Raw genomic sequence first — 20119 nt, 5'->3', positions numbered from 1 at the left:
TTCTGTAATGAGTGTAATTAGCGGAGTGAGGATGGAAGCGTGTTTCCCTGGCTGTTCCCTGCATCTTTCCGTGTCTCCGAGTGCCAGCCTGCCTGTGCTCTTCCACGGGCTTTTGGGAAACGGCGTTTTTCCACTTCCAGGAGCTGTCGGGGCAGGAGCTGTGCTTGGATGCAGCTATCGACAGGCACTTCAGCTACCTTAAGCTTTCCCTCCACCTCTGTCTCAAAATAGAGGGGTTCAGACAGGATTAAATCCCCAAACACACATCCTGAGTCCTCTGTGGCTTGCAGAAGCAACGACGAGTCAGATTTGGGAGCTTTTTCTTTTTTTTTTTCCCCCTGCTCATTGCTATCCATCCACTTTAGCTCTCATAAATCCCGAGCTGTCAGTGTAACAACGGGTGATTCAGTGGGGATTTAGCCAGGCTTCAGACCCGTGGAGCGAGCCAGATCCTCCTCCCGTGGCAGCGCCTGACCCAGGATGAGCACGGCATTACCTCACCCCGTGCCGGGACACGGGGCGTCGGGCTGCTCTCCTGTGGGGAGCCGGGAGGTCCCTCGCAGGGGACAAGGACCCTCTCTGCTCTCTGCCTCGTGGGTAGCTCCCTCAGCAACCCTGTAAATCCGAGTTGTGCCTGGGATTAGTCTGACCATCAGTTTTGACCACATTGGTGTAGGTGAGAGCACTGAGTGCCCGCGAGGGGATGAGGATGCAGCAGGGTCCACCGCGCGCATCCTTCCCCCGAACAGGGAAGGGGCAGCAGACGAAGCCCCATGGGAGGGCAGCGCTCTGGGAGACGCGTTGGGCAGCTCATTAACTGATGGGCCTAATGACCTGCTCGGTTGGGTTGGCTGCACAAGCCGGAGGAGGAGCGGGAGCAGCTGGACAGGGCGACACGTTGGATTTGGGCATGGGGCTGCCTGAGCAGGAGGTCCAGCCGTGCCGCCGGGCTGCGGCAGGCCAGGAGCGGCCGGGGAGGGCTGCGTCGTCTCTCAGCATCTGCTCGGCTCTGACATTGTGCTCACTTGGGCTTTTTTTTAATTGTCTTGATGTCCCTCATTTGCATAATCCCCATAATGCAGCGCAGCAGGACTTTTGCTCTGAGCTAATAAATAGATGACAAAAATAAATGTGTCATGTAAGATTTGCTTCCATTTCTTTCCTTTGTGAGCGAGCAATCACCAAGAAATGATGCTCGCGGGGCTGATCTCACAGGAACTGTCAGCCTGGCCTGCCATAAGCAGTGATGTTCGCTTTGCCCGTGGTACGCAACTTTGCCAGATGTTAGGCTGAAGTCGTGAGCTGGGAGCAGGAGGAAAAGGTTGCTGTGAAACACGAGGATGCGCTCCTCACTGCCTGGGGTTTGGTCGCCGTCAGCCCTCCAAAGCTCTTCCCCAAAAGTCATCCCAAATGCAGGCTGGTGAAGTGCCGGTGGAAGGACTGCAGACCGCAAAAAGGTTCATCGTTGTGTTTGTAGTATGTTTGCATCCAGTAATAGCCAGGTAAGTATCTGATGTGCCCTATTTTTAGGTGTATTTTCTTCAAAATTACACAGTGCTGTGGTTTCCTCTGCTCCCTAACGCCGTGGCCAGCTCTCCGCTTGCGGTGGAGTTGCACTGCTTATGAAATTAGTTCTCTTAGCGGAGAGAAAGAGTAATCACTCTGCCGTGAATATCCAAGGGGACTCATGAGGCTGGAAGGGTGCCACATGTTTGCTACGGGATGATTTCCCCCTTGGTTTTACAAGAATTTATTTATCACCTCAAAGACCTTGGCTGGATGGTGCAGGGACATCGATGGGAACGCCAGCGATCCCTCCCCAAAACAGCCTGAACAGGCTCAAAGTTTTAAAACAGAGGCTGCAGTTGTCACTGGGGCTCTGTATCCCGGGAAATCTTCACTCCAGGACTGGGGGTTTTCCTAGGCTGGAGCTCAGCTGGAAGCAAGGGAGCTGCTGAGCATCATCCCCGCTTCGGATCAGGCCAGAGGATCCCTTCTGGACATCAGGTTTGTGAAGCGACGGGGTCTGGATCTGATGGAAGATAGCGGTCAGACTCGCTAGGTGTCTGAGGATGCAGCAGGAGATGGTTACTTTGCAGAGGGTGCTGGCAGCTCTGGAGATTGTATCTCGTGCATTACAGCAGTTGGTATTTTTTTTCCTTCCCGCAGCCCTGTGATTCTGGAGGATTCTCAGCTCTTATATAAAAACGCTTTAGCATTTCTAACTGTGGTGTTTGTCGAGAAAAGCCTGAAAACATGAATCCTAAAGGGTAAAAGCTACAAGAGAAATAAAGATCTGATAATATATGAGCTTTCTTTTTTTTTTAAAAAACCCTGACCAATTTTAAATCATGTTTATGACTGTACAAAACTGCCTTCTGGCATGCAAATGCTTGAGCGTGGTGTTACCATAAAGACGGATTCACAACTGCTGGTCAGCGGAGGAGAAATCACTGCCTGCGGTTTCCAACCCGCTCAGATCAGGCTGTGAAAGGAGCTCATCAACCTCATAGAGCTGCACTTAATTGACAATTAACAGGTCCCGGGATGAGGCTTTCGGCTCACGCACAGGGCTTCCCAGCGGGGCCGCTCTGCGGAGGTCTCCCCCCGTGCTGGATGCGGGATGCGTGTGCAGGAGGTTGGGCTGGCAGCCGGGCGCTCGGGACCGTGGGGCTGCCTCACGCACGGCAGCAGCCCCGAGGAGGAGACGCACGTGCAGGTGGGCGCTTACGGCGGGGAGCAAAGGCAGGGGGTGAAGAACAAGGGACAGGGAACGAAAGCAGAGGAGCAGGGAGAGGTGAGCTGTGGTGTGAGGCTGGATCATGACTCTGGCTGCGGTGAGCCCCGGCGGGAGAGTTTCCCACCATGGGCAGCCAAGATCTGCAACAAGTCCCCTCTCAGCTCGTCCCAGCAGTGAGGTCTGCACCCCAAATGGTCTGGCCCAAGCTCCCAGCATGAGCACCACGTCCCCCTCCCGGTGCCTGCTGAGATGGTGGGGTGCTGGGACAAGGGAAGGCAGAGAGCCATAAGGATGGAAAGAAGAAAAAAAAAACCAGCGACAGAGGTGGAAATTAGATGAGGTACAGTAGCGAGGCATGGAGGATGGCGGAGCATCCCTCCAGGATGTGGCAAATAATTTTCCCCTTCCCCAAAGCATCGCGGCGAGGGGACGGGATCATCCGTCTTCATTACATCACCAGAATAGGCTCTGTCAGGTTACACTGTAAAACTAATCAATATTCCCTGCAGCCTTGCTGGCCGCAGCTCCCACCACACCGGCAGGCAGCCGCGCAGCCGGGGCGGGCACCGGGGCACCCACACGCCGGGTCGTGTGGCACACACGTGTGCTGGCACACCCAGGCACGGCTTCCCTGGGCAGCACGGGTCCCCGTGGTATGGGGGGCGGGCAGAGACACCCAGTTATTGCCACACACTGTCTACACATGCTTGATGATTTTTTAAACAAGTTCACACTCTTTCTCATCCCGCTACCCAGGTATTTTATTTTCCCCTTGCCGTAATATCCTGGCATCTGGCTGTTTATTTTCTGCAGACAACTGAACAAACCTCCTCCAACAAAATCCCACAGAAGTGCATCTACTCAGGAAGCAAAAATTACCACGGAAAGCCTTATTTGCCCAGTTGCAATCACAGAACCCCACTTAGGCAAACCTAACTCACACGCAGTGTCCTAGAGCCCGTGCACAGAGGAAGGCACTTCAGTGACATTCCTCTAGAGCAGAGAGAAGCGAAGGGTTCTGCTATGAGCATTGCTCAGCTCCTCAACGCAGTTTGGACCAGCTTGACCAAAGTACTTAGTACCCAGCACCTGCCCTTGTGCCCAACGCACCCAGCCCTCGCACCCAGCCCTCGCACCCAGCCCAGCTGGGTGCTGCTTCTCCCTGGTGCAAACTCCCAGCAGTCCCGAGGCAGCACTGGAAATGCTCCTTGTCTCATCGCTGCCTGGCCCTGCTCAGTCCACACGTACAGGGGCAGGGAGTTAATAAACCCAGGAAATAAAGGTCAGGATTCAATCATCGGGTGCTGCTGAGAGCAGAGCAAAGATGCTAAGGCTTTCAATTGCCTGTGGTTGAAAAATGATAGAGGGGTGCAGGGAACACGCCTGTGCAAGCAGAGCTGTCGGAGAGTGAGGTGGTGTGTGGTGCAGAGGGGTTAACCTTATCAGTGCTGCCTGGACCGGCTTCAGGGATCCCCGGAGGGTGCCCTTCCAGGGGGAGCGCCTGGCTGCACCGAGAGCCAGAACTCAGCAGCATTCCTGCTGTCCGATTGCTCCCAAGAAATACCGGGGAGAAGACAGACCCCCGGGATGGAAGACCCTCAGGGCGGACGAGACCCTGACCACTACACGGGGCTTTGGATTTTACCGGGGGATGCTGCGAGCAAACTGTATTGGGGTCCCTCGTTGGAGGTAACCGCAGCAGCAGGCAGCCTGCACCAACTCATACCGGCCTCACGCCCAGCACGGCCCGGTCCATGCCCACCCTACGGACCGTTCTCGGGGCAGGAACTGGGACCTGGTGAGCTCCCTGCTCTGCCCCAGGGTGCTTCACCCCAGCTGTTTTCAAGGCAGCTTTCAAAGCAGTCGCTCCCACCCCGTGCCTGGGCTCCTACTGCAAGCAAAAGTCGTCGCCCAAGACAAGACCCATCCATCTTGCTCTCAACCTGGCCGCGCAGCTAAAAATAAGCCAATAAAGTAGCAATCACCTTGGAGCAGCAGCAGCTCTATTAAAGCGGAGCGAGCTGCGGCACCTGTGCCCCAGCTCCACGGCGCGTGAGAGCCGGAACCCCAGGAGCCTCCACCTGCCCCACTCTGCCCCACTCTGCCCCGCTGACATGGGGTGACGGTGGCAGGAGCCGGCATGGCAGCACCCGGTGCTGCCCAACGGTCCCACGTTCCAGCCAGGCTCCGGCTCTGCCTCGCTGGGCTTCTTCAGAGATGCTCCTCGCTGTCCCGTGGCACAGGCAGAGCTACACGTGCCGGCAGAGGATGCAGGCAGCTCTCCGCCTCTGGCAGCCCTCCTGCCTGCTGGGAGGAGGAGAGGAGAGGGGCTTATTGCAGCAGCCGAGTGGCAGCGATCGCTTCGCACCCCTCCCCTGTCCCAGCAGCTCTCATGGCCCAAATTGCCCGTCGGGGCTCCTCCACCCGCCACGTGCCCTGGCTGCAGGGAACCCACGCTCGCTGGCGTTGCTCGTGTGCCTCTTCCCATGCAAATGTTGGCCAAGGGGCAGATCCATACTGATCTGATGCGCTGGATGTTTGCATCAGTTTCCGTTGCAAATGCTCATTTGTCATGTAGATCTCCTGGCATTTTTTTAAAGGGTAGATTAATTTAGGGGAGCTCTCAGATCCAATTTCCTCTGGCAATGGCTCTATTAGGCTGTGCACAGCAGAGATACAGGCTCCCGTCCTCCTGCTGCTACTGATGGAATTTGATTCCGCGCTGCCAAATCTGCAGGGCTGCAAACACATTCTCACTCTTGATTAATGTGAGTAATTTCTGCTTGAAAGAAGGTTGAAATGAGCAGCCAAGGGGAAGCGAACGGTGAGGGTTCCCCCCACTACCCCTCCTCCTCCCCCATCCCTCGCTGCTGTTTGCATTTTACCAGCTCTGGCATGGGCTAACAGATAAACAGAATCGCTGGCCCCGTTTCAAGAGCAGCAGAAGGTGCGGGAGGCGGGGGCCATCTCGGCGCAGGCGGGATGCTGCTGTGCTATGGCTCCCGGAACGCAACGGGAGAGGGACGGGGTCGGCCGGAGGCCCCAGGCGGGGATCGGCCCCCCCACACCCCCGGAGCCTGCTGGGGCAGGGAAGGGACCCCAGGCTTGGGTCAGCGCTGCCCCGGGGGGCACCCCACACGTGTCCGTGCGTGGCAGGGAGGGGGGCTGCACGGGGGGTCAGGACGGGTGTTACATGCGGGGTGCACGCGAGGTGCACGCAGGAGGCACGAGGGCATTGCATGGGGCCATTGCACGAGGGCGTTGCACAAGGCGTTGCACGCAGGGCTGCACGCGGCAGGGGGGTGCGCGAGGGCGGCAGGTGAGTCTGAAGGCAGGGGTGAGGGGGCCATGAGGGGCAGGGGGGTGGAAACGGGACGGGAAGGGGGGGTCCTGCCTGGCCCGGGTGGGTCCGTGCGTGGGGAGGGGGGTCCCCAGCGCCTGGCTGCAGCGGGGTGGGGGTGCCCTGCCTTCCCCTCCAGACACGGGGCACAGAGGTCCTGCCCGCAGCCTGGGTTCGGTCCCTCCCGCTCTGAGAAGCGATGCCATCCGTCTGCGGGGCCGCTCCGAGGCCAAGATGTTGAACATCTCCCAGGCTTTCCGTCCTGCCCCACCCACGGGTCCCCGTGGGTCCAACCTGCGCCCCGTGGGCCAGCCGCTGCAGGGACTCCCCGTTTCCCTGCGGAGCATTCACACCGTCTGCTTTTGATTCCTTCAGGCACATCGCCTGGGGCTGGTGTGGGGACCGGAGATGCCTACACAGCTCTCTGCTTGGTTTTGGAGAGGGAGAACCAGCTGCCACATGCCAACAAAGAGTCCCCCCTCCCTCAGCATCCCTGTGGCGCCTACCACACGAAAACCTGCCCGCAGTCAGGGCCTTTGTAGGACACCGTTGTAGCAGCAGCAATAATGGGAGTTTTTCCCCAGCTAAACCCCGTCCCCTACGTCCTCTCCCTCAGGAGCAGTGGTGGCTTTGCATCTCCTTTCCAATTTATTTTTATAAGGAAGGAGGGAGAGAGAGAGTCACATCCTAATCTGGCAAAATGTCAGGGAGTGATTCAGAGAAGAGGCGAGCAGCAGAGAGAGGCAGCCCACACAGGAGAGTTGTTTCTGATTTCCAAATGTCAGCATGTCCTTTAATTAAATGCTGATTAACAGGGGACGTGCTCCCTTGCGCTGGAACCGGGGCTGCTGCTGGTAACATCGCACTCCGCAGAGAGCCCGGGCGGTGCCGCCAGCCTGCTCGCACCCATGGGATGAGCTGCCTGGCACGCCGGAGACGTGGGAGAGCCATGAGAGCCGGCCCTGCCTGAGCAAGGCAGCCTTGCCCCGTGGTTTGCACCGCACTGAGGGCACCAAAAGGTGCCGGTTCAGCTGCCGCACGGCTCGGTCATGGCAGGCAAGCCTTTTGCGCCCAGGTGCCCACCGTCTTGTCTAGCCTCTGAGCAGGGATTGCGCCTGTGATTTTTTGTCTCCAAGTGGAAGTGGCGTTGGATCTAGTTTAGTTAAAAGTGGATGCAAACCCTGATGTGGATGCTCTTACTTTAGTTTGAGCAGCTCTTTTCCTCAGCTTCTCTCTGTTCTCTATACACTTAAGCTAGGCTGCAAAAATGCTATTGCCTTTGAGATCTCCAAAACCAACTTATGTACCCAATAATGTATGCCTAATAATGCATGTACCTCTCAAGCACACCTTGTCTTTGGAGTCAGTGGAAGGTTATCCTTGAGGTTAGGAGGGCTGTGCTGTGCTCTGGGCTGTGCCTGTGTCCCGGGGGGACAGCAAACCCTCACTGACCCTGGAAGCGGCGAGCAGCACCGTACAGAGATAGCCACACTGGAAGGTGGCCAGCTGCTTCGGTCCTGGCTGCCACCCAGCTGCCTCTGCCTGATGCTGTCCCCAAGCACCGGGGTCGATTCTCTCCCGTGGTGTGGGGAGGTGGCACGTGGGATGGAGCAGGTACGTCCGGGCAGCACTGTGTCTCGCTGCGTGCTCCCACAGCCGGTCCTGCCCTGGGGAGCTTTGCGTGGGACCTTGCTATGTGTGGACCCTCCTGGCGGACTTCGCTACGTGCCCTGGGACGGGTGGTTGCCCAAGCCCAGCTCTGCTTTGGCCTTTGGGGTGGTTCGGGCTGGCCCAGCTGCAGGTTTTGTTCTGGGCGTTCCAGGGTTGGGCAGCCCCACTCCAGGAGCAGCAGGTTTATGGAGACAAAAGAGGTACGTTCTGCTCTGCACCGCATGCATCTGGCTGACCGTAAAAGTGTTCCCGAGTGTACAAAAGCTCTCGAGACTGCACAGAAACTTTTACCTTCAGAGACCTGTGTCACACTGCGTGCATGGAACCACTCGCACAAGCAAAGCCTGCCAAGGAGGTTACAGGGCTGAAGTCGCATGCCAAGGCTAAACCTGAAGAAATAGTCTATAATTAAAATCACGCTTTTCAGTGTGAGAGCTGAGAGAAAAAGCTTTTCACGCTTATCCTCCCATCTCCACAGCCACGACTTCTCCACATATCCCTCCCAGCGCCTGCAGAAAGTCTTTCCTCCCTCTCAGCAGTCGGCGGGGCTGGAGGCGTAGGCTTGGGTGGCCAGCGGCTCTGGGTGCCACGTTTCCCCGTGCCCCGTGCAATGTGCAGCTCACAGCAACAAGTGTTTGCTCTCCGGACTCCCACAGCGACGCTGCCTATTCCCAAGCGCCACCTGACGGCATCATCTCCAGAAAGGGTTTGTTAGACAATATTTATACCAGCACAGCCACAGAAACCAGCTCCGGCACCAGGGAGGGTGGAAAAGGACAATAGGGCCGCTGGCTGAGAGCTGCCCTGGTCTCAGCACCCTGCCCTGCACCCGTCTCCGGGATGGGACAGACCAAAGCTGAGTTCAGCGAATGCACGTTCCAGCTGCTCTCATCTTCTCAAGACCACAAAAGTTCTTCCACACTACCCAGGAGCCAGGCAGACCCTGCTAACCCTGGTCAGGAGATCCCCACAACTCCCCCCTTTTTAATTCTCCTTGACATGCCTGAGAAAACAGCTCTGTGTTTAAAAACGTGAGACCGAATTACACAGAAAGCCCGGGGGCAGCAAGCCCTGAACACCTCCCACACAGCAATGGCAGAGGAGTCACTTTCTTCTACCGCCAGACAAGGGATTTTGCCACGCCGGTGTCATCTCCACCTCCCTCTGCCTCCCCAGGAGGTGCCACCCAGACGTTTGTCGGGGGCCTGAATTTCGGCTGCAATAGCCAAGCAGGAGGTCGGATACTCTCCCACCTGAAAGGAGAGGGTCTCCCCTGACTTGGCAAACAGCAGCCCTGGCTCGCACCGCCAGCAATAGTGTGTCGAAGAGTCATCCTGCAGTCAGGCCTCTCTTCCTCCCCTCTCCCCAAACTGGTGCCCGTTCAGGGCAGGGGCCTTAGGTGACATGAACACGGCGCTGGCTCAGGGTCCTCCTCGGGCGTAAAGCCCCAGGAGGGGGGACCCTAACTCTGCCGATGTCCCTGCGTCGCTGCCTCCCCTCCCAACCCTCCCCTCCGCCCCGCTGGGAGCACCGGGCGCCTGACGTTTGTCGGGGGAAAGGCACCCGTTTGGGTGAGCCCCTCGTTGCATCCCGAGCGCCCGCGTGCTGAGCGGGGCAGTGCCTGGCTCCCCAAGGACGGTTCTTACCAGCCGGGATCCCTGCTCAGCGTCTGGCACAAGCCAACCTGCCAGCGCCCCGGGTATCAACCCCGCGGGTACCACCCGTTCTCTCCCGCGGCTCTCCCCAGGTCTCGCTTAGCCTCCGCTCCCGACTTCGGCACACGCGGGAACACCAAGACGCCCAACATTGAGGCACCCAGATGGAGAGGCTGCAGCGAAGTGTTTTGTGCTGGGAGGGATGGGGAGAGGACGCAGGGGGAGGGGAGGTGGCGGTGGTGGGAAGGGGGGATGAATCATTTTGAGGGAGCCAGATTTCCATATTCCCCCTGCTGGAAAATTAAAGTCTGCTCTGAGTTTGCATCCCAAATGTGATTGCTTTCGGATCCCTGCCTTGGAAGGCACGTACCTCTCTCAGCAGCCGGCCCTGCCGGGATCAGTGTCCATGCTGTCTACCTGTCAGCAGGCTCTTCCTTCTGTTCACGCTGAGCATCATATTTTCTTTGAACACTGAGGTAGTTAAAAGCTGCAACTTAAGGACTCGAGGGGGGGTGGAGGTGGACGGACTCACTGAGCATGAAAAGCAGCTATTGGCTCTGCCTCTCCGGCTGCTCTGCCACTGGGTTGGGCTGAACATGTGTCATCCTTCCCCTCGGTTCCCCTTATTTCCCCGTCACTGTCCTTCCCTGCTCGGTGCCGGGAAGGCGGGGGAGGGAGGCGAGTTACTGCCGGGTTATGAACCCCCCCGCCGCAGCAGCGTGCATCGCACCTGCCCCCTCACGGGGCTGCTCGGGCAGATGCAAACGCTGCTCGAGACGCCCCGCTCCCTGTGCCGCGCGGCATATGGTGCGTGATTTTTAATTTCCTCGGGACGGTGGTTCGTATGGCGACTGGCAGGTTTCTCATCGCGCTTTAGCAGGCCTTTGATTAACCCCCGGTAGATCCTTACGTGCCAACTGTCCGTATGGGCTGAACAAAGCACTTCTCGATTCCACCGCTCCCTACTTCCTCCTCGTTAATGGGGAGCTCTTTGTTTGAGCCCCAGCCAGGACAACGAGATCACCATCCTGCCCTTAAAGCTGCCACTCCCCATGTTATGGCAGGTGAGATCTGTTGCTGGGAAGAGGAGCCCGGCTATAATCCTCCTTCAAACCCTGCCTACCTGTTACATGTCGGCCCCGTGCAGGACCGATCTTGCCAGGTGCAATAGCTGAACGTTTAAATGAGCGGCAACGTGAGAATCCAGGTTTTCTGCAGGGCTGCTCTCTCAGGCTCTCTGCAAACACAGGCGGAGTCGCTGAGTTCCCCTCGGGTCCTGCTGGGAAAGCTTCCTCTGCAGCTCTAGCCACTTCTCTTGCAAAATTTGAGGTCCTTAATAACATAAGAAGTTAGTCCAGCCCTTTGACAAATCCCTGCGTGATTACAAGGAGCTGTGCTATGTCTCTTGGGTAACAGACACCATTTCCAACAGTGTACAGTGTGCTTGCGGATCACCCGCAGGTTTGTTCACTCTTCTGCATTAATTACTGATTCCTCACGGGAACAGCTTTCACTCTGCAGACTGTTCAAACTGAGACTGGGCCGGGGATCGGGTGTTTGAGGCAAGGAGCAGCCTGGTTGTCTCTTCTGCTGAAAGGTCTCTAACACGTGCTGCGTTGGCTGTGACGGCAGGAGTGTCACTGCTTTGTGTCCATCTCCTACCAGCAAGGCCCTACCGCTTCTGCGTGTGGTCCTGGGTGCAGCGGCAGCACGGGGAGCCCCTCACCCGGTGGGTTGTGGTCGATGAACAGTGGAGAAGCAGCTTCTGCCTCTTCCCACCTCTAATCCAGCTCTGCCGTCTCACTGCAGCATCGCCATGGCACTCCGGTCCTCTCGCTGGCACTAGAAGGAACAATCACGTTGCTTTTTGCACATAAGGAGCATGGCAAATGGATTTGCCATCTTCATGGACTTTGTTTTTTAACAGAAGCAAAAACTACTAAAAATGTAATCACTTTAGGCTGCTGCTGTTACAAAACAAAGCTGAGTCTCGCTCGTGCCTAGCAAACACTCATTCACCTTTGTTCGGGCAGAGAGGGGATCGTTAGGACAGCAGATGCCATCAGGGAAATCCTTCTATTTGTTTTGTTCTTCAGTAGACCCCAAGGTTGCAAGAGCTGCGTGGGAACTAAGGGCTTTGCTGTTTGTTTGATGCACAGGATGAAGATTCCGGCAGCACATCTGGACCTGGGACACTGCTTCCTGGAGTTAAAGACCTTGGTGCCCTGGTTAGAGGTGAACTTCCAAGAACAGGTAAAGCTGCCGACAAACCGGCATTTCTGATGCTGCTCGTGAGGGGCAGATCACATTAGCACAGCACTTGGATGAGCGGTATGGTGAGTTCCCACAAAATTGCAGTGTAGTGCAAGAAATCCGGTAACTCACGCGATCAGAAATATGGCTAGACTGTGTTTGCTGCTGGACAGGCACAGTCCAACAATGCATCCCTGGCTGCAAAAGTGTTACAGCCTTGCAAGCTACAGGAGAATTGCAGCTCAGCTGTAGTTAATGTTGAGAAAACTGTTTTAAAAGAGTGGTTACATCCTCCAAAATACACATATTGAGCTGGTTTTGTATAGCACTTGCTGAGCTGCACAGAGGGCAGAAATGAGGGATAGCGGTCCATCCTTGGGGATATTTCAGGGAGATACAGCTGCCCTAAACCACGGTGTTCTCACAAAGGCCCACCTGGTTCCTGTAGCAGCACGTGGGGGAAAGCGCTGCCAGGTTTTTAAGTCTTTTTCAAAAATCCACCCTCTAGCGAGCAGCAGGATGGGATGCTCTTTATGGAGAAATGAGATGTTGCCTGAGAATTGCAAAAGATGGATCGTTTGTCTTAAAAACATCTAATGTGAAGTGTAACGGTTGTGGCCCAGAAGAAAGATGCAGATGTTTCACCCTGATCCTGTGCAATAACCACCCAAAACCTGCGTCCTAATGGGAAATCTGTGTGCAAGCTGAAGTTTTTTCCCTGGAGCATTAAAGCCCAGGTAGCTCCCGCGGCGGAGCAGAAGTGACTTGCCCAGCGTTTCAGGCAGCGTTGGTGGCAGAAGCGGGATGGGGACCCACACAGGGGTGTGACCCCCGCTCCCTGCAGCGTTTCCCATGGGCCAGAGAAGATCTCATGGTGAAACCCTAAATGTCGCAAGGTGCCCGGCGCTTACCACCGTGCGCTCCAGGCTTTTCCGCTCCTTCCCCACCCCCTGCGCAGGCAGATTTTGGAGGGGAACCAGGAGTGGCGGATGCTGTCCCCCGGCAGAACGGGTTTGGCAGCACCGGTGCCTCGGGCTGAGCTTTTGCAAGCACTTGTGTGTCTGCATGTGTGCACACGTGGGCTGGGAGGACGGTGTTTTAACAGACCGAGGGCTGCTTTAACTCCTCCTCAGCCCTGCAGCAGCAGGGCAGCCCTGGAGAAGTTCGTGCCTATCCTATGGGATGCTGGTCCCCGCACGCTGGGAAGCCTGGGCTCTGCTGCCTGCAGCCTGGCTGGTGTGTGCATCGCTGGCAGGGTGGTCTGCGCTGCCGGCAGCACCCGGGCAGCGCCAGGGCTGAGCAAGAGGTACTGGGCACCCCAGTTCAGCCTGGATGAAGGCGGTGGAGTGAGCGGAGAAGATGGCATGGCCTTGTTTCTGTCTGTCCTAGCTGGGTTGCATGGGTGCAGCCTGGCATTTCCCAGCCAGTCAGTTCTCCAGAGGGCCACGAGGTGGAAGCATTTTCCAAAAACTCCTGCGATGCCCTGGGAGCGTGGGGCTGCCTGCAGCACAGCCGAGGAGCTGAGGGGTGCCTGTGTCGTGGAGAAAAGAGCTGAGAAGGGATCGAATAGAGGCACAGGTCACAAGGGCAAAAGCTCCTTCTCCAGGAAAAGGCTCCTGCAGTTATCCATGATGTTAGCTGCCTGCTACCTGGAGGAAAATGTCTTGTATTCTGCACCTCAGAGGCTGAAATGCCCGAGCACACGCTGCAGAAGGGCTGTGCACCATGCTCTGGACCCCCCCATGCTTGCTCCACGCAGATGGCCTGCCCGGTAGGCATTTGTGTGTAACTTCTGGACCCCAGATGCTGAGCCCAGATATCCTGGACGGATGACTGGGTTCATCTTTTGCCTCCTCTAAGGAGAACTCCTGGACACCTGGATTTGTGGCAGCTCTGTGCAGCCCTCTCCCCTTTCACAGGAGGGCCAACACAGACATCCCGAGCCAGCAAGTCCAACCAGTAGCCCCACGGCCACAAGCCTGGCAGGACCTGCCTCTGCCTGCTTGGGAGAACAACTGCTTTCCCGTGGGCTCTGCCAGGGCCAGGTAACACAGCCAGGAGCAGGGTTTGCCATTTGGCATGGCGTTGCGCTCAGCCCTTGTTCATCACGTTTGACACAGGCTCGGGGTGCTGAGTCACGGCCGATCAGCTGTGCCTTATCTACCCCAGTGAGCAGACAGCTGCTCCGTCCCGCTCAGCCCTCCCGGCCGGGCAGGAATCACTGGCACGCTGCTGAATGCCAGGCACCAGCTCACAAGAGGTTGTCTCAGCTCACGGGAGACGCCGGGTCAGAAAGTTTGGCTGCTGTGAGCCACGGTCCAGCACAAAGCAGGCAGAGCCCCCGTAAATGTCATTCCCTGTGGCCGTCAGCCTATGCGATAATACTCTGCTCTCCTGCAAAACCTCAGTGCCTGTGCTGAAAGCACACATTTCCCTGAAATATTTTGTAAGAGAGGCACTGAGGCTAAAGGGCTTAGCAGCAGTGAAATGGCACAGAGATTCGCCTGTCGTAGAGGGCTCCTGGTCCGTGCTCTGCTCCACCACGCGATCCCATCAGCCTTGGGCAAGTCCTTTCACCTCTTCTCCGCTTGTGACACTGGAGTTGGACGTTTCCTTGTTAGCTGCGGGTGTGGAGGGGTTAAATATGGTGAAAACCTGGGAGGAGATCATCCATAGAGCCAGCTAAATGGGTATGGCACTCCTTTGACAGATGATCCCGCAGTCAGGAGGTGCTTGGCTTCCAGATGTTGGCAGGGGGGATTACAAGCAGCACCAGCTTCTAGGCAGGACCCACATTCCTTGGCTGGCCCTGCTCCACCCCCAGCTCCAGAGCAGAGAAGTAGTTTGGTCCAGCATCCCTGTATGTGACTAAATAAATGTGCAGAATCTAGCTCAGTATGCAAAAATGCCTTGACATTTAGCCTTCCCTTGTGTTTGTTTAATAAGTAAACAGCTAAAAATAAGTTGGTTATACCCAAGGGGCTTTTGAGTAGCACTAAACCAAGAGAGTAAAGGCTGTATGCTGGGTAACAGAACTGGTATTTTCCTCTCACTCTCAGTTCTACATCAAAGTAGTTTTATGGACTTTATTTATTCCTGACTTGAATCAGCATGAGCACAAGGAGAATCAGCCTCAGCATCTGCAAACGCAGACTTCTTCTGTGGTGCTAATTGATTGAATCTGTGAGACAACAACAAGAGAGCAGATTTATCCAGAACAGTCCAGCCTTAAACCTGCATTTTGCTTTTTTTTTACTTTTTTCTTTTTTTTTTCTTTTTTTTTTTTTTTTTTACAGAAGTGCCTTACTTAGTCAAAAGTAGTGGCATCAGTGGCTGGCCTCCAGGAATGCCTGTGCTGGCAGATGGTGGGTCGGTGCCAGATCTCTCCAAGGCATGGCACAGGGGAGGCGAGAGCAAAGCGCAGCACCGGGGTTGCTCTGATTTCCGAAGCCTCCTGAGGGTTGCGCTGGCAGTGTGCCCTTACGGGGTCACACACGTACCACCCCATCCGCCACTTCCAGCCCGCTCCATCTGGCAGAGGAGATGTGGGGCCCTTTGAAGTCCTGCTGTGAGACATCTTGGATGCTGCTGGAGCCTGGGGAGAGGTGATCTCTTTGCCTGTTTTGCTGGGCTTTAAATGACCAAGTGCAGCCTCCAGTCCTAGGACATCCTGCTCTGGTTCAGAGCAGCTGGATTGTATGAAGCACCATGACTGGATGAGCCTCCAGAGTCCTTTTTCTGAGCTTCAGGATTCTGGTCAAGTTATTTGATACACAGGGATGGTACGCAACGGAGCGACCTCATGCTTTACCCCAGAGCTAGAAATGACTGCGAAGACAGTGTTTCCCTGCAGCTACAAGCGGAGCATCAACAGTCCTGGGAACCCTTTGGCGATGCTGTGGATGGGATGCCGAGGTGAGGAGCCCTGGCTCCCAGGCGTGCTGTGCAGACACCGGGGATTTCACTGTGCTGTGGAGGCTCAGCGCTCACAAAACGAGACCGACCGAGGGCAGGATCAGGCTGAGACTCACGGAGCGTGCTGGGCTGCAGCCGCCCCGTCCACAGAGCGCTCAGCATCTGTCAGAATGGATCTTGAGCCTCTTCCAGACAGAAGAAGTCAGCGGGAAAGTTGCTCTGCAGCCTGTCAGGGAAGATGATTTCAGGCTGTGTTTATAGCAGGTGTGCAGCATGTGAGCAGAAGAGGAGACTCAACATGCCATTAGAGCACTTATTGGCTGGGGAATTACAGCGCTAATGAAATAATAGGTGCATTCAGCTAGGAAGAGGCTTGTGTTGTAGATTCTCCCCAGAGACTGCCTCGCAGGGAGCTGCCTGCCACCAGCCCACTGGTGGTTTTCTCCTGGGCAGATGCCTCAGCACCAGTTAGAGCAGGTTCTGGGCCGCACCCTGAAAGCCCTTTCCCGGCGGGGAAGGCAGCCCATCTCCCCTCCCCTGCACAGCGTGCAGCAGGACCTGGGCCGTGCCTGCACAGTGGCGTGTGCCGTCCCTGGGATGCCCGGGGTTTTCCCTGGGGCACAGGCTGTCCTGCAAGGCTTTGCCACCGAGTCTCACCTCCAGGAATTTCTCTCTGCCCATCGTAACCTTTGCTGCCGGTGCACGTGTGTTTGCTAACTGGGAAGGAGGGGGCAAGGTCCTTGACTGCCCTGCCTGCGCCAGCCAGTTTTGTTTTTGCCCAGGGGAAAAGCAGCACAGAGCAGCGTGCAAATGTTTATTGTGGAGGCAGAAGACTGGAGCAGTGCTGTATTCAAGCGCAGGTTTCCTTAAAGCCTGCTGGGACAAAGGAGCTGACACTGAGGTGCAGGGACCTGCAGGAGCTCACACAGCCCCTCGGGGCAGCAAGGAAGAGGGAGACGGGGGCTTCCTCGGTCCCACGGGTGCCCTGTTCCTGACCATGCTGTGGTTCACACCCCGTGCCCGAGGTGTTTGGGCTGGCCTCCCAGCAGCCCCCAGCCCCCAGCTGGGAGCCTTTGGGGGATGTTGTCACTGCAGCACCCTGCCCCAGCATCTCCCCGCCCCATCACAGGAGCTGTCATCCTCCTGACTTGCCGAAGAGGGAAGGACTTGCTCACAGCAAGTAGCAGCTGTGTATGAGATTTTCCTCTTTTCAGCTAACTCTGCTGCCATCTGCTCCAGTTCCCTAATTATAACAGCAGAGGTGGGGGATGTCAGACTGGTTAGCAGGAGATGTGGGGTGAACATCAGCTCCCACGGCCTCGATAGACCCTTGTGGGCCGGAGCAGCTCCCAGACGAAGGGAACTCGGCTGGCACAAGCATGTGCCTGAAGGTGGGACTGCGCCCACACCACTCCCAGCTAAGCCAAGCATCTTTCCTGGGCATATCCCTACCACTCCTGCCCTCTCAGGGATGCTTTGCTCTGTGCCATGTGTCCAGCACTGCAGTTCAAGCCCTTTCTTGGCTCTCTTTTTTGGAAATGTTCTCGCATTTATCATCCCTCTAACGCCCGCTGAAGTTTCTTCCTGCATCAATGTTTTGGGAAGCCAAAGCTGGGTTGGATTCCTCATTCGGGCTGAAAATAGCTAACAGACTGCGAGGCAAGCAGCAAATCCTGGCTTAGCATCCTGAGGCTGTCATAGTCAGCAGCGAGGGAGTCCCTTTCTGGTGCCACCCAAGCTGTTCTCGCTGAATAGTGCCAGCCCGCTGCCACGGCTCCTCCCTTTCCATCCATCCATCCATCCATCCATCCATCCATCCCTGTGGATAGGAGAGTCCTTATTATTCTCTAGCCAGACCTCCTGCACTGCCTAGGCCAAAGGATTGCGTCCTGCTCATAGAGCTCTTACTGGTTTGGGCTGGAAACCCCTGTCTGATGCTCTGTTCTTAATCACTGGGTATTTCTTGTACAGCTGGTCTCAGTCCAAGTAGGGGCTCCCACTTTCTGTCAGCAGGAAAGCAACAGGCACTTTGCCGGTGTTTCTGGTGTACACTGGCAAAGAGAAGCATCTGGTCTGCTGGGTTTGCCCAGGCAGCTCCCCTGTGGTACTTTAACCCCGGTGCTCCTTGCTCCCAAGAGGAAGCAGAGATTGGAGCCCTTGCTGCGCTTACTCACCTCTTCCCAGTGAAGAGGACTGACTGTTCAGCCTACAGCTCACCCCATCAGCTGCCGTGGAAAGGGGAAGCTTGTCAGTGACTCAGTGGGAGAGACATGGATTGTTCTCTGAAAAAAATAACTTATCTCCTCCCTGCACTTGCTTCACACATGGCGATGAGGGACAAGGTCCGCTCACAGGAGCAAACTCCTTTAGGGACGGCTTTTGAACTGCAGCGCTAGCGCCTGGGCTCCTCTCTGCAGAGCTGAGATGCTTTAACCCCTGTGAAGCAACTGCTAACCCCCCCTGGAAACCTTCAAGCAGAGCAGTCTTGCTCGGTTTCTCCAGGTCCCATGGCTGGGTGAAGATCAGTGGCGTTCAGGAGTGTCAGCCCTGATTCTGCATGCCGGCCTTCCCTTTGCGTTGAGGCTCCCTCTCTCTGCTGTGCAACAGGGAGGAGGGTGCACGCAGCCCTAAGTGAAATGCCAAAACCAAAAGGCCAAACTCACCTTCCAGTGGCACCACTGGCAGGGCAATGGATGCTTTTGTTCCAGAGCTACTTGCTGGGGGAGAAGTTCTGTTACCTGTTGCTCTCTGTGCATTTTTCTGGCTTCGCCCATCGTGCTGCTGGAGTTTTGTACGCTTACAGTAGGATCGTGGAGGAAATACTTTGTGCATATTTTTTACTTTTTTTATAATTTGGCAGCTTCCGGTTGCTAAGTGCTTGAATCTCTGGTGTGGATTGGTGGATCTGTTGTTATGGTGATGCTCCATGGGCAAAATTAAGAGGACATGCTGCTGGATTCACCAGTTCTTAATTGGCCTGATGGTTGCCATGCTCAGCGGTGTTTCGGCCAACTGTACTTTGTGGATGGTGACTTTATTTTGCATGCGGCAGACTGACTTATGCAGTGATTTACACTGAGTCTAGTTTCAGGGTGACTGGTGTTCACAGGGAGTCAATTCTTGTGTGGGACAAGAGTAGGTTGCAGTTCATCTGGGCTCAGTTATGAATGTTGTTAGAGATCTGCAGCGGGACCCTGAGGAACTCCCTCAGCTCTGGGAACAAGCACTAGTCTGTGTTAACAAAGAGATCTGAACTTGTCTTCATTTCTCCTGCTCCTCAGTTCACCTGCCTGTAAAATGGGAATAAGAATATTCCTTTCACCTTGCCCATTTACATTTTCAGAGTCAGTGGAGTTGCAGATGCCCAACAGAGATGTGGCTTGTTGGGGATGCTGATAAATGGGGTGACCTGCAGGCATTGCACCCCTTGCCAGCACCGTGCACGGTCACAGGCACTCTGAGCTTTGTGATGCGGCAGCAGCCACCGTTCCAGGGACAGCATTTGGCCTCTCCAGCACTTGGGATGAGCAGATCCTGACATGCCAGGCTGGGCAGTTAAGCATGGGGCCCATTTGCCAGTTTTCCTTGACTTAGCAGCCAGCCTTTAAACTAAAGCACTCCGATTGTTGCTGAAATGCAGCGCTGGTCTCCGGGCAATGATTTCCGCATGCCTGCGTGTGCACAAGGGAGAGCTGTCCACGGGCAGGGGAGGCATTGAACACATTTTCTTTCCATGACTCGGTGCCTGCGTTACTATTGAATGTCAGGGCAGCAGGGAAGGGAACTGCTGCCTGGATGCAGTGACTGTAAAATATTCCCTGCAGACCTACACACAGCCGCTTGCCTTGGAGCAGCACACATGCATGTCCATGTGAGTTTAGTAGTGGAGAAAACGTGCCTGCGAGCTTCTGGGGATCTGGAGGGATCTGCAACTCCAACACTGCCCTGTGCAGGAGGGGAATGAGGCCAGAGGAGCTGCAGGAAGAAAACAGGTGAAACCCCCCTGGAGCTGACCTGCGTTTCCTTGAGAAGTCAAACACATTCACGTTGCTGCCGTTTCTCTAATGCTCCGGTCTAGGCTGTCGGGTTTAATATACTTCCCACATTTACTGGGATTGCCAAGCCTCTTATGTGAGAGCGCTGGGATGCAGATTGGAGCTCCGGACCTCTCTCTAGGGAGACAGTGATGCCTACTTGGTAGACCACTGTTCGGTGGCCGTATCTTTCTTAAGTGTCTCTTACCGGGCCTGGGACATCATTGCTTAGTGCGTTTTGACATCTTCATTCCATTCAGCTCCCTGCTAAGCACATCCAAATGACTCCAGTCCCCCCGGAGACGTGGTAGGTGAGCTCCCGCCTCTCCGCAGGGTGCTGCACAGGGCACGTGCAGTGGGACAGGCGGGCAGGGCTGCCCCCCAGTCTGGGGACAGGTCCTGAATGGGGGCTAGCAGCTTACAGCAAAAATTACGTGTTCGTACACCAAAGGATGCTTCGCACGGCTGTAGCAGAGGACAGGCTGCTTCCTCCCTCTTTTATGCATTTGGG

At 55.9% G+C, this 20119-nt stretch overlaps 1 protein-coding gene across 1 annotated transcript in view; it reads right to left on the bottom strand.

Annotated features, from left to right (window-relative positions):
* Positions 1–9840, bottom strand: part of BLACAT1 (BLACAT1 overlapping LEMD1 locus) — a 28913-nt gene extending 19073 nt beyond the window's left edge. Inside the window, exon 1 of the mRNA XM_054804182.1 lies at positions 9777–9840. The gene's annotated coding sequence lies outside the window, so the exon portion shown is untranslated. The remainder of the gene's footprint in view (positions 1–9776) is intronic.
* Positions 9841–20119: the final 10279 nt, after the last annotated feature.

Source organism: Grus americana, chromosome 25, assembly GCF_028858705.1.
Source record: "Grus americana isolate bGruAme1 chromosome 25, bGruAme1.mat, whole genome shotgun sequence".
NCBI classification, from domain to species: Eukaryota; Metazoa; Chordata; class Aves; order Gruiformes; family Gruidae; genus Grus; species Grus americana.
This window is presented reverse-complemented; position numbering and strand designations above follow the sequence as displayed.